Raw genomic sequence first — 18,215 nt, 5'->3', positions numbered from 1 at the left:
AACCGTCCTGAGAAAGGGATACTTACCAGGTGACACAAACAAAGCCACACTCAGCCTGGGTGTCACCACTGAACACTGAAAGGTCATTCAGTACTATTAAAATTAGCCCTGTCATAACAGCAAACACCATGATTGAGTCTGTTTGCTTCTGTGCTGCTGGCCAGCAGGGCAAGACTGTGTCCTCTACCAAGCCAGTCATCAAACTGTCCTCACGTGTGCCACCTTCCACTGTCACAGCCCTGTGTGTGGGAATGCCCAGGTGCCTGGGACAGCATCCAATTGGTAGATGGAACGGGGTAGGGGGCTCACATGAGCTGGCCGTTTGTCTCAGGGAGTGGCACAAGGCACTGTGTGCCAAGCACTGAGGGGCTAGCCTCCTACAGCCAAGCTGTGGAAGGGTGAATCTGTACAGAGCACAGGGTTCATGGTTTCATCTCTGTCTACAAGACTGCCCACATCTGCAGGGGAGGCGGGACACCCAAGTTTTACAAAAAGGTGGATTTTGTACATTGTCCTGGTTCCTGGGGTCTGTGTAGGGCTCTAGTGAGCTGAGGTGTGCCTCAAGATGTGCCTGTAGGAGTGGGGTTGGAGTCGGTCCCGGAGGACAGAAAGGATGGATTGGTGAGGGCAGGGAGGGTGTGAGGACCCTGAGACCAGCTCAGTGCGCTGGGCTCCAGGGGGCAGTGGAGCCTTGTGGGGCATGGCTTCCCACTGCCTTAGCTTGGGGAGACTGAGAGCAGACTCTTGTCATTTTCACCCAGCTTTGCTCGTCTCCTCAGCAGCATCACCTATCTGAGATGCCAGGTCAGAGCTCAAGACACAGGAAGTGCCCAGTCATCCTCAGGATTGGGCTGCTGCAGTGGGTGCCTCTGCCACCCGCAGTTACAGCGGAAGCTTTGGTTGCTTCTCCCCTGGAGGCTCCCCACGTATCTACTCAGCCTAAATGCCACAGCGCTGCATCTAGTGTCTGCTCAAAAAGTCCCAGTGCCTTCCTGTTGTTTTTCCTGGGCGAATTTCTTCTTTTCAGAGATTTCTTTTTTTTTTTTAAAGTATTTATTTATTATATATAAGTACACTGTCCGTAGCTGTCTTCAGACACACCAGAAGAGGGCATCAGATCCCATTACAGATGGTGGTGAGCCACCATGTGGTTGCTGGGATTTGAACTCAGGACCTCTGGAAGAGCAGTCAGTGCTCTAACCACTGAGCCATCTCTCCAGCCCCTTTTCAGAGATTTCTAAAGCTGCCCATGGTCCTGCTCTGACCCCACCGTGCTCATGAAACCATGCAAAGAGCTTCTCTGTTTAGAGATTAGGATTGTACTCTGATGTCCCTTGGTTGTCCTCTCTGTTCAGGGTCATCTGGCCCTTAGAGGCCACTGGAACTGAGAACTGGGTTGTGTGTCTTACGTCAGGGCTGTTCTCCCTCCAGTCCCTGCCCCCGCCCACCTGTGCCTCTGTCCATACCTGTCCACGTCTGTCCACATCCTCCCACTTCTAGAATCTTCTTACAGACCCCATAGTGAACAGTTAGTAAGTCACTTACGTTAGATGTAACAGAGAGGGGAAGTGTGGCTAGGCATGGTGGCAGGTGCCTCAAACCCAGCATTTGCGAGGCGGAGGCAGTAGAACTGGGGTTCAAAGTCAGCCTTACCTACGCTGATAGTTTGAGGCCAGCCTAAGTTACACAAGAGCCTGTGCCCCCGAAACCGTGCAAATGAAAAAATGGATGTAAATAAAGTGGGTATTGAGAAAAGAAGTAAAAAAGCAAACTAAGGAGAATCCCCAAGGTTCTCTGACTGGGGAGGAGAGGAAGAGGCACGGAGGGCATCAGGGATGCTGTTCAGAGTTCGGAGGAACCAGACGGTTGCAGGGCTGTTTTCTGAGCTGGGGAAGAACTGGATACAGCTGGGTACAGCGGCCATGCTTCCTGGTTTGGACACTGTTAGGTAGGAGTTGCCGTAAGATGTCCAGGTGCCAGCTCTGTAAACAGGGTTTTACCTCTGAGATCGGAACTCAGATGAGATCTGGGCATTGGCCATAGGGAAGTCACAGGCGTGTGTGGGAAAAAGCGGAGGTAAAAGGTGGCACCACCCGGGGAGGAACCGTAGTGTATGAGGGGAGCTCGGGGCTCTGTCCACCCACTGCTGGGTAAAGAGCAGCTTGCAGGAGGACCAGGGAGAGTTAAGAGGGAGAAAAATGGGTTCTTATCATATCCCAGAATCCAGAGGAAGGCAGTGATCCAAGAGGGCAGGAAGCAGCCAGATGTGGAATCCTCGTAGTTGGGCAGCTAAGGCAGAAAGATTGCTGGAAATTGAATTTTTTCTTTTAATTGCACTTAGGGCGTGGCATGCCACTGCACATGTGTGGAGGTCAGAGGTTAGCCTGCTGGAATGGGTTCTGTCCTTCCACTGTGTGGTGACCAAATTCAGATCCAACAGAAGTGCTGCAGGTTTCAGGCCGGCATGGGTTGTATTGTGATTCCAAGGCAGTGCGATTGGGTCCCTTTTCTGTTGCTCTCCTGAGTCGCCAGGGCCAAGAGCAGCTTACGGAAGGAAGAGTTTATTTTGGCTTATGGTTCCAGAGGGAGAGGCTGTAGTGGTTAGGAAGGTGGCAGTCAGAGAAGCAGGAAGCAGAGAGTTCATATCCTGAACCACAAGTCCGAGGCAGAGATTGAACGGGAAGTCCGTGAGGCTTTTTATTCTTAGATCCCACCCACACGTCCCCAAGCGAGGCTGCACCACCGCCACCTTCCCAAGCAGTGTCACCAACCGAGGGCCAAGCGTTCTTCTCATTCAAACCTCTGCGGCTCGTGGACACGGGAAGAGAGAACCATCTCCCCAAGTTGTCCTCTGCACCATGGCGTGTGCCGACCCTCACGGTGTAGTAATTAAAGCAAAGAGCAGAGTGAGAAGGAAGGGAGGGACCCGTTCTCTTGAGACACAAAATTGACCCCCCCCAAGATGGCACTGGGTAGAGCAGCTTCCTGTCAGCGAGGAGCACAGCGAGAGCGAGCGTGAGGGCAGCCGCAAGCCAACGTGGAGCATGTCTGCTTCTCCGGATCCTTGCAGCCTGTTGTCTCTTCCTCCTTTTAGGCTTCAGTCCTTGAGCTGCCTTCCACGTCGATGTCACCCTTTACCTCGTTTTGAGGCTAAACATTTGCGTCCTGGTGCTTTGGTGTTGACTCTTCGAAGTCAGAGCTAAAAAGGAGGAGAGGACCAGGACCTAGGAGTGGTGGGCTTTGCCATGGCGACGGAAGCACAGGGACAGGAGGATGAGAGTAAGTACAGCTGAGGGCTGTGCAGAATGTCACTACAACGACTCGCCCAAGGCCCTCTGTCAGGATATGGATACCTTGAGTTCAGAGGCTTGTGTGTGCCTCCCACTGAACCCAGCATTACCTGGGTGTGTTATTCGGTCCACTAAGGTCAGTGCCATTAATTCCTGGTGAGCCTAACCTTTTTCTCCTTTTTGTCCCTTAAAAGTCTCACTAGGGACTTTTGCTGCCCACCTACCCCTAATGACAGATGATTTCTGAGAGTGATGGACTTCTCTGGCTGCTAAGTGGCTCTGTGGTGGGATGGGCAGCGGTCAGTAGTGCTGTGAGGAATGAACTTCCCTGAACAGGGTTGATGCCTTTAATTTACTCAGTGTACTGGCTTCCCAGCTGCAGCCCCAGTCTGTAGTGAATATTGGTGATCTGTGGGCCTGTGGTATGCTCTTCCAAGATCCTACAAAGTGCCATGCTGGGGGCTGACACAGGGTGGTTTATCTGCCAGCCAGTAGGTATTCATTCTCATCCCACATACTCTCCGACCTTAAAAAAAAAACAAGATTTATTTTATGTGAGTGCTCTCTGCATGTACACCTGCAGGCCAGAAGAGAGCGTCAGATCCCATTACAGATGGTTGTAGGCCACCATGTGCTTGCTGGGGATTGAACTCAGAGCCTCTGGGTGAGCAGTCGGTGCTCCTCTCCATACCCTCTCTCCAGCTTTTTCTTTCTCCCTCTCTTCCTCCCTCCCTCTCTTCCTCCCTCCCTCTATCTCTTTCTTTCTTTCTCTTTTTCCTATGACCACTGGTCCAGGACTCTTGGCATATATATATATATTTTTTTTTCATCTGTTCATCAGTCCATCCATCCATCCATCCATCCATCCATCCATCCATCCATCTGTCATAACTTGGCTAGTGTGGTGCTGGAGAGATGGCTCAGTATTTAGAACATTGACTGCTTTTGCAGAAGACCTGGGTTTGGTTCCAGCTCCAACATGAGGTCTCACAACTTCCTGTAACTCCAGGTCCAGGGGATCTGATGTCCTCTTCTGGTCTCCTTAGGCTTCTGTATACATATGGCATGCTTACACACACACACACACACACACACACACACACACACACACACACACACACAGAGTAAATCGGTAATTGGCTGGTGTTCTCTAGAGAGGATAGCACGTGGAATAGCTGGGGCTGGTGATATATTCCTATAATCCCAGCAACTTGAGGTGGCTGCTGCAGTGGGATCACCAGTTCAAGGCCAGCCTGAGCAACTTAGCAAAAATCCTATCTCAGAGTAAAAATTGTCAAGTGCTATGGATGTAGCTTAGTGGCTCTGGGTTTATTCTGTAAAAGAAAAAGAGTGCGTGTTTCTAGATAGCGATTGTTTTTAGGTTTTTGCCTCATTTTTGAGGCAGGAGTCTTATTATATTGCCCAGGCTGGTCCTAAATTCCTGGGCTCAAGCTGAATCTCAGCTCTCCTCCTGCTTGGGACTACAGATGCATGCTGTTGCATCCGGTCACCAGCGACTCTCCATGATGCATTATTTAACCCCAACAGCCAGATCCGTTTTGTGTGAGGGTAAAGAGTCACAGGTGTGTGGGTGTAAACGTAATTCTCGGAGGGGCTTTCTTATGCCCCTCCTTTACTCCTGAACAACCGCAGGGCGTTTCTACACCCACTCTAGCCTACTTTCGCTCCTGAATAAAGACAGACAGACCTGGTATTTCTATTAACAAGCTGCTGGCACTAAGCTGGGTAGGTTCTGGGTTATTCTAACCCAGTGAGGTTGTTAGCACCAGCCGAATGCCCCTTTGCTTGCTGTCCACTCTTGCCCTGGCTCACTCTGGTTCATGTGGCTGTTCTCTTATCTCGACCTTGTGGCAAACCCTCCTGATTCATCCCAGTGGTCTCCCTACACCTTTCTCTTTGTCCTTCTCCCCTAACTCTGACCCTGTGGTTCCCTCTGCTCTCTCACAGACCCCCTGACTTGCATCAGACATCCTGCCCTATTGTCTTCCGCCCAGCTAATTGGCTGATCAGCTCTTTCCTTAGCCAATCAGAGGTGATGGAAAATGGTTTTCACGTAACACAGATATCAGAGATGTTTGACCGTGCTCTTGTCTGTGGTGCACGCAAGCCTGCGGGGCCGGAGGTCAGCCTCGGGTGTCATTCTGTAGAAAATAATCGACGTTGGTTCTGAGGCAGGGTCTCTCCATGGCCTGGCACTCCCCAACGGCCTGGGCCAACCAGCAAGCCCGGATCCCTGTGTGTTCCAGCCCACACTCATATCACCACACCTAACTGTGTGGATATGGGTTCTGGGCGTCAAGCTTGGTCTTTATGCTTGCAAGGCCAACTCTTTAATCTAGTGATAGGGCCCCCAGCTTGAGAGCCACAGTGTTTTATGGACGGTAAGCGTTAGAGGCCCACAGTATTCTGTATTATTCTATAGCTCATTGCGAGTAGCCCCACAGTCTCATAAGGCTGCCTCTGAGAATCCCATATTGCTAGTTGTGGAAAAGTTAGAGGAGCTAAGGGTTGGCTCATTCATTTACAGAGGCAGCGGAGTACGGGTTATAACCAATGAAACACTGTAGTCAGTCAGCGTTTCATCTGTGCTCTGAGGAGCCGTAGTGAAACTCAGAGATGGGTGACCTTGTCCAGGGATGTCTTATATTAGAAAGCACAAATTCGACATTAGAAACTGAGCGTCTCTGCCCACTGGAGCTAGTGGTGTTCGCATATTCGGAAGGGAAAGGCAGTCAGTTTTCCTGTCGGTCGGCTCCTGGGAGGAATGTGACGTAACGTTTGGTATCTGGTTCCCTATGGCGTGCCCGGAAAGCACTAACTTAGAATCCTTGTCATCCGTTATCAGCCCTGAATCTTCTGCACACTTGAACTCAGCTTCTGTCTGCAGGGCAAGAGCAGCAAGAAGCTGCTTCGTTAGAAGAAATGGAAGACTGTGGAGAAGTGAAGAACTCCAATTTCCTTGTGTGTGTGTGTGTGTGTGTGTGTGTGTGTGTGCCGTGTGTGCGTGTGTGTGTGCCGTGTGTGCGTGTGTGTGCTATGTGCTGTCTCTGTGTGTGTGAGTGCGTGCATGTGTGTGTGTGTGTGCCGTGTGTGTGTGTGTGTGTGTATGTATGCTATATGATCTCTCTGTGTGTGTGTATGTGCCGTATGTGCTGTGTGTGTGTGTATTGTGTGCTCTGTGTGTGCCATGTGTGTGTGTGAGTGTGTGCATGTGTGTGTGTGTTGTGTGCTGTGTGAGTGTGTGTGTGTGTATGCTATGTGATCTCTGTGTGTGCCGTGTGTGTGTGTGTGTGTGTATGCTATGTGATCTGTGTGTGTGAGTTCGTGCATGTGTGTGTGTGCTGTGTATGTGTGTTGTGTGCTGTGTGTGTGTGTGTGCTGTGTGTGTGTTGGGGGGCAACATCATGTATCCAAGACTGACCTTGAACTCCTGATCCTTCTGCTTCCAATACAGCGGATGTCCTTGCCTCTGTGTTTCTTCCCCTTTCTATTTGTTTAAAACTGAGCTTTAGACAGAGATGTTCAGCCTTTGTGGTTTGTCCATGCCCCACAGAGGTCACCTAGGATTCTTACAGGAATGGAACCCTCATGCTGCATTTGGATGATGTTGGTAGCTGCCTCATGAGTATGGCTTTCCCCCTCTGATTGTATAACGCACCTTGTAACTTGGAGAACGAAAGAATCAAAGAAGAATAGCCCTTCTGATGCTTCAGTGCGTGCCCGTGTTCCTGGGCCGTGTGGCAGAAGCCTCAGTTGATTCATTCACTAGGTGAGCACTTTCTGCATTTTCTCCTGGCTTTTGTTTTGTTCTGTTTGAGACAGGGTCACTGTTTGGCCCGGCAAGGCTGGCTTGCAAGTGTTCTGCAAGGGCAACAAGTAACCCTAACCACTGGACCACCTTGCCAGGCTCCACCTGGAGATGATTTTTTTTTTTTTTTAATGGTAGGACAGACAGTATCTCACGACACTGGGAGGTCACAGTTACCTTAGCATGACTTTCATACAGTAACCATCCTCACAGCAGAGGCTTTCCCAGCCTCCTTCTCCCCGTGACCTATGGGAATAATACTCTTGACAGTTTAGTGCAGAGACATCGGCAAGTCAGACCATGTCCCTTGTGCGTTCTTAGGATCTTGGTGCCCACTGCCTTGAGGTCAGGCTCAGGTCCAGTTAAAAAGTCAACCAAGCCAGTTGTGCTGGCCCATGCCTATAGTTTCAGGACCCAAGAGGCTGAGGCAGGATCGCACATTCAAGGCCAGGGTGGGCTATACAGCAAGACCTGACCTTAAAAAAAAAAAAGTAAACAGGGGTTGAGGATTTAGCTCAGTGGTAGAGCGCTTGCCTAGGAAGCGCAAGGCTCTGGGTTCGGTCCCCAGCTCTGAAAAAAAAAAGAAAAAAAAAAGTAAACAGAAATCATCACCTAGATAGGATTGATCTGTTGGAGCTAAAAAGAAAGAAGCCACGCCCTTCCAGTTACTGGAGAGGCCCGAAGGAGCTTGCCGTGCCGTAGGACTGCATGGCTACTGTTTGCTCAGCTTAGCACAGGGGTCCGTGGGATATTTGCAGAGAAAGCTTTCTCCTTCTGAGGTTTTTTTTTTTTTTTTTTTTTTTTTTTTTTCCCTTTTACCCCCAGATAAAGAGGGCTTGTTTAATTCGGGAAGAGTTATTTCGTGGGAAATTAAATATTTGTAAATCCCCTGCCACATTTCCACACGTGTCAGTTCTCTGGCAAATGATGACTTTGGAGTGCTTGGGGAAGGATTTCTTAAAGGCAGACGGTTCCGGGTTCCCCGATTAGCCGTGTTTTTAGCTCTGACTCAAGAAGTCCCTTTCTGGTAGGCTCTGGGTGATGTTCTGTGAGTGTTCCTAAACTTGGGACGGTGACCACTTGTAGAGACTTTTAAGGAACAATTTTGCTGAGTAAGGTGGTTCCCTTGAGTATGTGAGTGACATCGTGGCCTTTACAAGGGGCATCAGAACTGCTGCTCCGGCACCGGCTACCAGCTGCAGGGCAGGGCCCGCAGACACGGTAACTGTGACATCTTGCTTTGGTATGCCCTGTGGTGTCTGATCACATTGCGTCCTTGGGAATCATGAAAGAAATTTATTTTCAAGCCTCGGTATGTAATTTTTCTTCCAACACTGATCAAAGGTTGGAAAACTAGCGTTATGTGTAGTCCGCAGAACTGTCTTATGCTCTGAATCTTTTGGCCATTTTGTTGAAAAAAAAATATATATATATACATATATATATATATATGTATATATATATTCGAAAGCCTAATATCCTTTAACCTGAGCGGCAGAGGTAAAATGGGTTTTATGTAAGATGTTTAGCTGCGGACCACATCTTCAGCCTTTTATATGCCACAGTGGTCTTGTCCCTCCCTCCCCCCGCCCCCCATTGTCTGATAGCGAGGTCATTTTCAGTCCTCTGAGAAATCCTATTCCCAGCCAGATGCGGCTCATATATTAAAAGTAGCACCTGTGGCTAATATCAGAGCGGCTTACCATAAATTTACATGGTAACTAGGATTATATCTGTCAGGGCTGTTAAAAAGCATCTAGATTTAATTTGATTTCCAGTATCGTGGAAGCTGTGCAGCGTTTTGCTTCATAACTATATTTTAAAAGTTAAAAAATCAGCCCTTTGTTAAGTTTTACGGCACCCCCAGTGCCCATTAAGTTGATTTGCTCAGTGGAGGTTAGGGCCCAGCAACCTGGCTACATTAGGATCGGAAACCGACCCATTTGTGACAAATTTAGTCCTTTCGCGTGACTCTTCTCCGCGTCTCTGCGCTGATTGGATTCAGGTGTAGCTCATGTCAGTAGTGTTTAGCCTCAAAAAGAGTGGGCAGCGTGATTGGGCTGCTGTAAATTACGGAGCTCTGCATTGGCTCGTTTGAATGTAACTGGATCGCTACACTGTATCAGCCTACACCAGGGGTGCGGTTTCAAAGACATCTCAGAAAACTGGGGTGCCTGCCCTACCCTGTTCCTTCCCAACCTGCTCTGTTACCCATTGTCCTTCGAGTCTCTTCCACACGTCCTGGTTTACACACCTGTGGTTGTAAAATTATTTGGGGGTGCTGTCGTGTCGCGTCGTCCCACTCTCCAGCATTTATGAATACAGTAATGATTCTCTGTAAATCAAAATTATTTACAAGTTACAGAAAACCTGCTCCTACAAATTAGATGTGAATGACATTTTTTTTAATCTGCCCCCTACCCCCATTTCCGATGATTCCTTAACACGAAACCAGGAACATGTTTGTGTTTGTAAAAATTAGTTCATAGCACGAAACGGAATGAAACATCCAAGTCAACCTTCTGGACATCTTATAGTTTAAAATATGTGCAAAACATGAACTAATGAAGAAATAAACAAAGTCTTTTTCTTGATTTGGAGTTGCAGTTGCCTTGGTAATAATCTCGCCTTCTGAATGAGACAGGATTAATGTTAGCTTTGGCTCTGAGGTTGGGCAGCGTGCAGCCTCTCAGTACAGGGTCGTGACCCTGGGCGCACGCACTTGCCTTGATTACAGTGAGCATGGAAATACTTCCTCCCTGGGTGGACCTTCTTAAAAATGTTTATCACTTATTTTTAGAATGTATTTATTTTATGTGTGGGGGTGCTGTGTCTGTGTATATGTCTGTGCACCGTGTGTACCCCTGGTGAGTGCCTGAGGAGACCAGAAGAGGGCGACGCCTCCCCTGAGTCTGGAATTACAGGCGCCACCCAGGTGCTGGGAAGAGAGCCTGGCTCTTCTGTGACAGTGAGCAGGGCTCTTAACCACTGAGCCACCTCACCAGACCGTTTATTCATTTCTGAGATAGGGGTTTTCTGTGTATTAGCAGTTTAGGGAGGAACGGGGTGAGGCAGTTTTCTGAGATGTCTTTGAACCACACCACTGGTGTAGGCTGATGCGTTTCTAGCTGGCCCGGAACCTCCTATTTCTGCTTCCCAAACGCTGAGATAACAGGTGTGCCCCCCAACCCTGTCCCCCAACGCCTGTCTGTTGGTCCATTTTAAATTCCTCCTTTCTGGGGTTGGGGATTTAGCTCAGTGGTAGAGCGCTTGCCTAGCAAATGCAAGACCCTGGGTTCGGTCCCCAGCTCCGAAAAAAAGAAAAAAAAATTCCTCCTTTCTTCCCTTTCTCCTGCCCTCCGGGAGACAGCGTCTCTCTCTAGGTGTTAGCTGCCCTTGCAGTCACTACGTATCTGAGGCTGGCCTTGAACTCACGATCATCCTGCCTCAGCCTGCGAAATGCCAGGAATACGGACACGTGCAGCCACATGGCTCAGTTGATAAGCTTTCTAGAGCGAAGGGGGTTTTGTTGTTTCTAAAGATTTGTTTTATCAGCCAGGCTGTGGTGGCGCATTCCTTTAATCCCAGCACTCAGGCAGGTGGATCTCTGTGAGTTGGTGGCCAACCTGGTCTATATAGTGAATTCAGTACAGCCAGGGCTACGTGAAGAAACCCTGTCTCAAAACACACACACACACACACACACACACACACACACACACACACACACACACACACACACACACGATGATTTTAAAAATATTTATGGCCAGGTGTGGTAGTGAGTGCCTTTAATCCTGGCCCTTGGGAGGCAGAGGAAGGTGGATCCAGCCTGGTCTATCTACAAAGCAAGTCCAGGATAGCCAGGGCTATACTGATGAGCCCTGTCTAGAGGAGAGGACAGGACAAAGTTTAGGTGTGTGTGTCTGTGTAAGTATGAGCCACCCGTGTGCAGGTTGCCCTTGGGGCTGGGGTTAGTCATGGGTGGGTGAGCATTATATCTGTGTTCTGGGAACAGAGTTCAAGCCCTTGAAAGAGCAGTGAGCGCTCCTAACTGCTGAGCAGTCTTTCCAGCCCCAGGTTTTAAGGTATTTTGTTTGTTTATTGTTTGCTACTGGCCACTGAACTCGGGGCCCTGCGTATAATAGGCTCTACCACTAACCCGTTCACCCAAGGAAGTGAAATGGCATTTAAAATTACTCCGCTGAGGGTTGGTGAGATGGCTCAGTGGGTAGAGAGGTGCTTGCTCCCAAACCTGAGAGCCTGAGTTTGGTCTCTGGTACCCACATGGTAGAGAAAACCAATTCTCAGGACTTGTCCATTGATCTCTACATGAGTTATAGCCTAGGTGTGCACATGCGTGAGCATGTGTACACACACATACATGAGTGCCTGGATGCCTGCGTACTGAGTGGAATGTAATAAAAATTAAATTATTATGTGAGTTATCATAAGAGAAATGATAATTTGTCATTTCTCCATAATTACCATGGGTAAAATGGCAGTTTAGTGTATTATTGGGTAGAAATAATCACTTAGTAGAAAATACCATCAATGGCCAATTGGGATCTTGGGAGACATTTTTGGGGGGATTATGCTCTCTTTTTGTCCCCGGAATGAGACGATCTCCTTGGCTGCTGTAAGTGGTTTCGGTGGAGAGAATGGGTAAACACAAGACAGCCTTCTTTCGTCCTTTTGTCCGGCTTCTTCTCTGGCCTCCTGTTTTTCTGCGTACTCTTTGTCACTTAACTAGAGGGGCAGCCCCTGGGACCCAGGGCTGTGAGCCTGGGAGATACTGGAGAGACACCAGAGCGGTGACGGTAGCTGTGGGCATCACAGACTTAGAGGGGTGGCCAGGGTTTCGGCATATCTGAATCCATCAAAGTTTTCACCGTTTATACTGAAAGCAGAAATGAGCGAGGCCCACGGCTCATCTGCCCGACCAGTTCCGAACTGTATTTGCTGTGGGAAGCAAATACAGGATTGTGTTTCCAAGACTCTATTTGATGATCTGCTGGGGGCGGGAACTCCAGAGTCACTGAAGACTTACCTCCCCAGCCCAGCAACTACATGTGTCCGGGGGCCTAAGATATTTCTTTAGAGGACTGGTTTTGAGGACAGAAATAAAGCTTTAGATGAATTGATTATTTTATAAAGTGGACCTGTATTTCTACACAACACAGAAATGAGATAAATTTAAAATAATCATTGCGACGTCCAGTAACTGCCTTTACCATGAGTTAGTGCTGCATTTCCTTACCTAGTTTAGATGTTGGAAAATGACTATAATTTATAGTTAAATAGACCAGCTTACGGTGCTGGGTAGTCACAAAGTATCTGTGCATGCATTGACTTATAAGGTAATATTTAGCTTGGTTCTTTCATAAATAACATTCCATGTTGGAAATGAAAACTGTGGTATTAACTGCATTTTTATTTAGAATTTTGTTTTAAGCCACGCAAAATTCTGTCATATAATTGGCTTTTAGGATTATTGTATATGAGCAAAGTATATATTTTCTCTAATGAAATCCTTACTTGGAAAAAAATTGGCTGTCGTAGTTGGCTAAACAAACACATGTATACACAACACACACACACACACACATTTACGTATATGTCTGTATATATATATCCATGTGTCCTAAGAATTTTTTTATTCAGTCTATCCACATGCATTTATTTATTAAATACAGCCAGCATTTAGCAAATCATTAAAGATGAGTTTTACTTAAGAAGTGTCCCTTCGCTCCACCGAGACGGCACTACAAGTGGAATACTGCAGTACGGTAGAGCCATAAAGGATGGTTTCTATGGTAAATCCGAGGAAGAGGGAGAGAAGGAAGTTACAACACGCTGCTTACTTACCAATTAACTATTACCTGCCGAAAAGCACGTGAGACCCGCGCAGCGGACATCCGCTAATCCAGCGGGTAGCCGGTCCGGGCTCTAAAGCATACTGTTTTACACGCTAACGGTTTGGAAGGTCCAGGCCAGGGCTGACCTTTCACATGTGCCCCGCTCACAGTAGGATCCCCACTCATTGCTTCCTGTCAGGACGGATTACAGTGACACAGCCCAGGCCTCACTTTGACTGCAATTAAGTTTTTGATCAGAATTATTTCGCTCACAAACATCTCATCTGTTAAAATGTTACATGTGTCTGAGAGCCGCTGGCAGGCTCCCTGCTTATCAGTGGGATGTGAGTGCAAGTCATTTGTCCTTCGTAAAACGCAAGCGGTCTTCTGTGTGTTATTTAATCCTCTTTCTTCTGCCGGCTGGTTTCTGCCTTTCATTTATTAGGTTTGGAAGGAAGCTACGTCCTGACAGTGGTACGAAGCAGTTTGGAGATTTGGGGAATGCGGGCGGACTTATTTTTGGTGTAGAGCAGAATTATCCAGCTGGGACCCAGGACACAATTATCGTTTCCAAAAAATTGTCAGTGGCGATTGTTTCTACGAGAGGGGATGTTTTAACCTTGTGGATGCGGAGTGAGGGTTTGGTTCTTGGCCTGCAGTCCTGTCCCCTCTGTGCCTCAGAAACACGGCCTTTTAGCCTTTTTGGAGCGTGTGTTTCCAGTTCTTTCACTGTGGCCCTGAGCTTCGGTGCCGGAAGTGAGGCCAGCAGCTCCCTCGTTCAGGCTCTCCCCTCGTTTTCAGAAGGTCCTTTTCTTGCTACAAAATGGCAGCAGAGACACAAGGAGCTCTCTCTGCCAACTCTCTTTCTGTCTGCCTGTGATGTGGGCTCAGCGGGCCTGTTCCCATTCCCTGCACATGGCTACTGGTTCTAGAAGACTTTCCCTGGCAGCTTGTGTCCTGCGTGGGAACCCTCGAGGGCTGAGTTAGGCTCACAGTGTGGCTCAGCCTCCGACTCGGTTCTTCGAGAATGGAGCCTAGGAAGCCGACACCGAGGTGGTAGCAGAAGGGACAGAATGGAGTTGGAAGGTGATGAAGTCCAAAATGCTTGAATGGTGTCTGAGAACTTGAGAAATTTTAATTACTTCAAATATATATATATGTATACATTTAGAATACCATTAAAGGAATTTATTGCCAGCTTCTGAAATACCGAGTTATAACCGGAACCATTTCCCATTTGTCTTGACATAGCTGGGCTCATTTTTTACTAACTCATAAAATTACAAGTGGCAAAAGAAAGCCGTTGCACCCCCAAAAGCTATTTAACTTTAATTTTTTAAGCTTTTTAATAAAGTAAGGCCTAGTTTCACATCTAAAATACATAGGTTTTTTTTTTAACCTGAATGAAATAGTGCGACTGCTGGCTGCATTACAGCGGCCTTCGTTTTCCTTGTCGTCAGATTTCTGAGCAGATTTTTCTTAAATCCATTAGTGTGAAGAAAAAAAAACCACTTTTTTTTGTTGTTTTTTGACCAAGTTTATTATTTAAAGAAATGCTCAACAGTATTAGATTTTGAGAGAAGACTCCCAACTTGAGACCGAGCGTACCTAATTTTTATTAGCTTTTATTTATCATTTGTGTGCACATGTGTGTGCAATCGAGTGCTTGCGCTCCTGCACACAAGCCAGGGCGTGCGTGTGGGAGCAGAGGGCAACTATGTTGGTCAGTTACCCCTTTCCACCTTGGGTCTTAGGGATCTAACTCAGGTCCTCAGGCTTGGTGGCAAGCACCTTTACCTGCCCAGCCATCTCTCCATCCCCCGTGTCTCTTTTAACCATAAAGTGATTTAGTGGTATCAGACTGGATCAGTCACTTTATTAAAATCTTATATCAGTGTAGCCTTTTTCTTAATTTCATGTTTTTGTTGTTTTTTAAATTAATTCTAGGATCACTGGGGTTTTGCATTTACAATTTGTGTACCAGTGTTTGTGCATCTGTGGGAGACTCAGCCCTCAGCCTGTGTGAGCACAGCCTCACGTGAGGTAGCCACACAACTTCAGACTCTTTCTGGAGAGAATGAAACAGAGGCAGGCGGGCAGTGACTGGGGTCGGCCTCACAGGCTTTGAAACTGAGAAAAGTTGGACACTTGACTACCTTAAAGTTTTACTAGTGCTTGTAAAAACACTTCTGAGGTTTCAGAGGTCCCAATCAGCCAGACGACGGACTCAAGATTCTCTCCCAGCTACCCTGGAAGCAGACACTTATTTCCTGAACAGTGTGTGCTGAGTTACGGTGGCCTCTGCCTGTTCTAGGAGAAGAACTCACCAGGGAGCAGAGCACTTCTGTTGTTGGTCACACCGTGGGCAATGCCACCTGTCATTGGGCCACTCTTCCTCCTTCCTCCTCTCTCCTCACTTTTGACAGGGTCTCATGGATCCCAGTAGCTGAGGGTGACTTAGCTTCAGCTGAAATTATAGCCTTGAGCTGCCACACTCTGGCTTCGTATTTTCCCGGGGTGGAACTGGAAATGTACACGAGGACACTCGACTAGCCACAACCTCAGCCTTCCTGTGAGAACCACCGCAGTTCATTATGCCTCATGCCCATGCCCACAATCACAGCACTGTGTCCTGTGTTTACTCTAAGCTTGGGTTTGTGGCTGGTTTTAGCCCCCAAGGTTTCAAGAAGGGTGCATCCCAGCACCCCAAGCACACGGTGCTTATGGTAGGATCAGGCTGACGAAGGGGTAAGGGGGTGCTGATCTCATTATGAAGACTTAGATGTGGGTCATGACAGAGTATCACTGTGTCCTCTGAGCACCAGACAGACAGACCTAAGCCACTTCTATGTCCTGTCTCCTCCTTCCACAGTGTCCTCCGTGAGCTGATCTCTTGTAGGCTAGTGCGTGTCCACAATCCACGTATATATTTGGAAATACTGGGAGCACAAAAACTCGGGCCCCTGAGATGTCTGCTCCAAGAGGGAGAGCCTGTGCACTGATTGTTCTTCCAGAGGTCCTGAGTTCAATTCCTAGCAACCACATGGTGGCTCACAACCATCTGTAATGGGATCTGATGCCCTCTTCTGGTGTCTGAAGATAGCGACAGTGTACTCATATAACTAAAATAAATAAATCTTAAAAGAATGAATAAAGAAAGAGAGATCTTTCTCATGCTATCTGCTTTCACTGGGTATTGAAAAAGAGATTTATAAAATGACTTCACATTTATTCCATACCCCTCATAAGCCCCCTAGTGATCGATTATGCTTCTGAGTTTGTCCCTGAAGCACTGCGCCGTGTGTTGGCAGAGAGTTCAGTGTTTATGTTTAGGAAGCCTGGCTCTAAGGCTGGGGAGAGAGTTCTATGTTAAGAGTGCACCCACACGGTGACTTACAAGTGCTTGTGACTTGAGTCCCAGGGGAATCTGATGCCCTCTTCTGGCCCCTGCAGGTACTGCATGTACACAGTGCACAGACAAGCATGTAGGCAAAACACCCCTGTGAGTAAAAGGTTAAACCATGAAAAACAAGTCTTTAAAACCTATGTGTTTGGGGTTGGGGATTTAGCTCAGTGGTAGAGCGCTTGCCTAGCAAGCGCAAGGCCCTGGGTTCGGTCCCCAGCTCCGAAAAAAAGAAAGAGAAAGAAAAAGAAAGAAAAAAAAAACCCTATGTGTTTGAGATGTATTTGTTATGCATGCCTTTTCCTGTGCCTGAGGGGACTGTATCTGTGGAACAACTTTTTTTTTCTTTTAAAGATTTATTTTATATAGTGTTCTGAATATATGCCTGTACACCAGAAGAGGGCGCCAAGATCATATTACAGATTGTTGTGAGCCACCATGTGGTTGCTGGGAATTGAACTCAGGACCTCTGGAAGAGCAGTCTGTGCTCTTAACCGCTGAGCCATCCCTCCAGCTCCTGTGGAACAGCTTCTTTTTTTTTTTTTTTTTTTTTCGGAGCTGGGGACCGAACCCAGGGCCTTGCGCTTCCTAGGTAAGCGCTCTACCACTGAGCTAAATCCCCAGCCCTGTGGAACAGCTTCTAATACAGTCCGCAATGTGCGTGAGATTGTGCATCTTCTACATAAGGAAAGAAAACCACACTGCTTCCTGGACCACGGGGAAGGTGTTTCTTTATGGAATGGACTTAGGCTACACAGGTAAATGGAGGCTATAGCGGCAAAGGCACAGGCAGAGAGCTATAATTCTACAATGGTCCACTTTTGTTGTTACTATTATTTTATTTTTGAGACAGGTTTTCATGTGTAGCTCTGGCTTTCCTGGAATGTCATACCATGTAGACCAGGCTGGCCTCAAAACCACGAACTCTGCCTCTGCCTCCCACATACTGGGATCAAAGCTCCTGGCTTCTCATTAAATATTAAAATTTCATGTTAAAAATTTATGTTAAAAATAGGGAAAGTGTGCTCTGACACTGTTAGGGACTTGTATCTAAGTGTGTGTGCGTGGACACACCCACACATTCACCCACACACACTGTGGAGCTACACATACACATACACACACACTCACACACATACACACACTCACACACATACACACACATACACACACACTCACACACTCACACACATACACACACTCACACACATACACACACACTCACACACACATACACACACTCACACACACTCACACACACATACACACACTCACACACACTCACACACATACACACACTCACACACATACACTCATACACATACACGCTGTGGTGCTATACAAACACTCACATACACTGTGGTGCCACACACACACACACACACAGTGGTGCTATACACATACACATGCATACATACATACTGGTGTTGGAAACACACACAGGCGCTGCAAATACAGGTGCTACACACACATACGCACACATACACACACATACATACACTATGCACATATATTGGTGCCACACACTCACATACACACACAGTAGTGCTGCAAATACACACAAGTGCTATATACACATATACACACATGTACACACACATACATATACTATGTACATATATTGGTCTCACACACACACATACACACAAACACACAAACACACACACACACTCTCACACACACATAGCAGTGCTGAGAATCAGACCCAGGGTACTGTGCTTGCTAGGCAGGGCCTTTGCCACTGAGCAGCGCCCCAGTCCTAGACCAGAACTTCCCCTCCTGCCCTCCCCTCGTCCACTCGGAAACCGCAGCTTGCCTCTGGGTTTTGTGACCAG

General features: G+C 47.6%; 1 protein-coding gene and 1 long non-coding RNA gene across 5 annotated transcripts in view; one reads left to right on the top strand and one right to left on the bottom strand.

The window, feature by feature from the left end:
- The window catches only part of Pcbd2 (pterin-4 alpha-carbinolamine dehydratase 2), a 51,369-nt gene that overhangs the window by 14,438 nt on the left and 18,716 nt on the right, over window positions 1-18,215 (top strand). For 3 of the 4 annotated variants that reach the window (XR_015640980.1, XR_015640982.1, XR_015640981.1), the window contains one exon: window positions 3,095-3,279. The exons of the other annotated variant lie outside the window; for it this stretch is intronic. The gene's annotated coding sequence lies outside the window, so the exon portion shown is untranslated. The remainder of the gene's footprint in view (window positions 1-3,094; window positions 3,280-18,215) is intronic. 4 annotated transcript variants of the gene reach the window in all.
- Window positions 1,048-13,114, bottom strand: LOC147999977 (uncharacterized). The gene is made up of 3 exons (XR_015641454.1): window positions 12,988-13,114; window positions 9,374-9,454; window positions 1,048-3,816 (listed from the first exon to the last, which is right to left on the bottom strand). It is a non-coding gene; the product is annotated as an uncharacterized LOC147999977 (long non-coding RNA).

The sequence above is a fragment of the Rattus norvegicus genome, chromosome 17, assembly GCF_021556685.1.
Source record: "Rattus norvegicus strain SHRSP/BbbUtx chromosome 17, alternate assembly SHRSP_T2T, whole genome shotgun sequence".
NCBI classification, from domain to species: domain Eukaryota; kingdom Metazoa; phylum Chordata; class Mammalia; order Rodentia; family Muridae; genus Rattus; species Rattus norvegicus.
The sequence above is the reverse complement of the archived record's forward strand: the minus strand, read 5'-3'. Positions and strand labels throughout refer to the sequence as shown.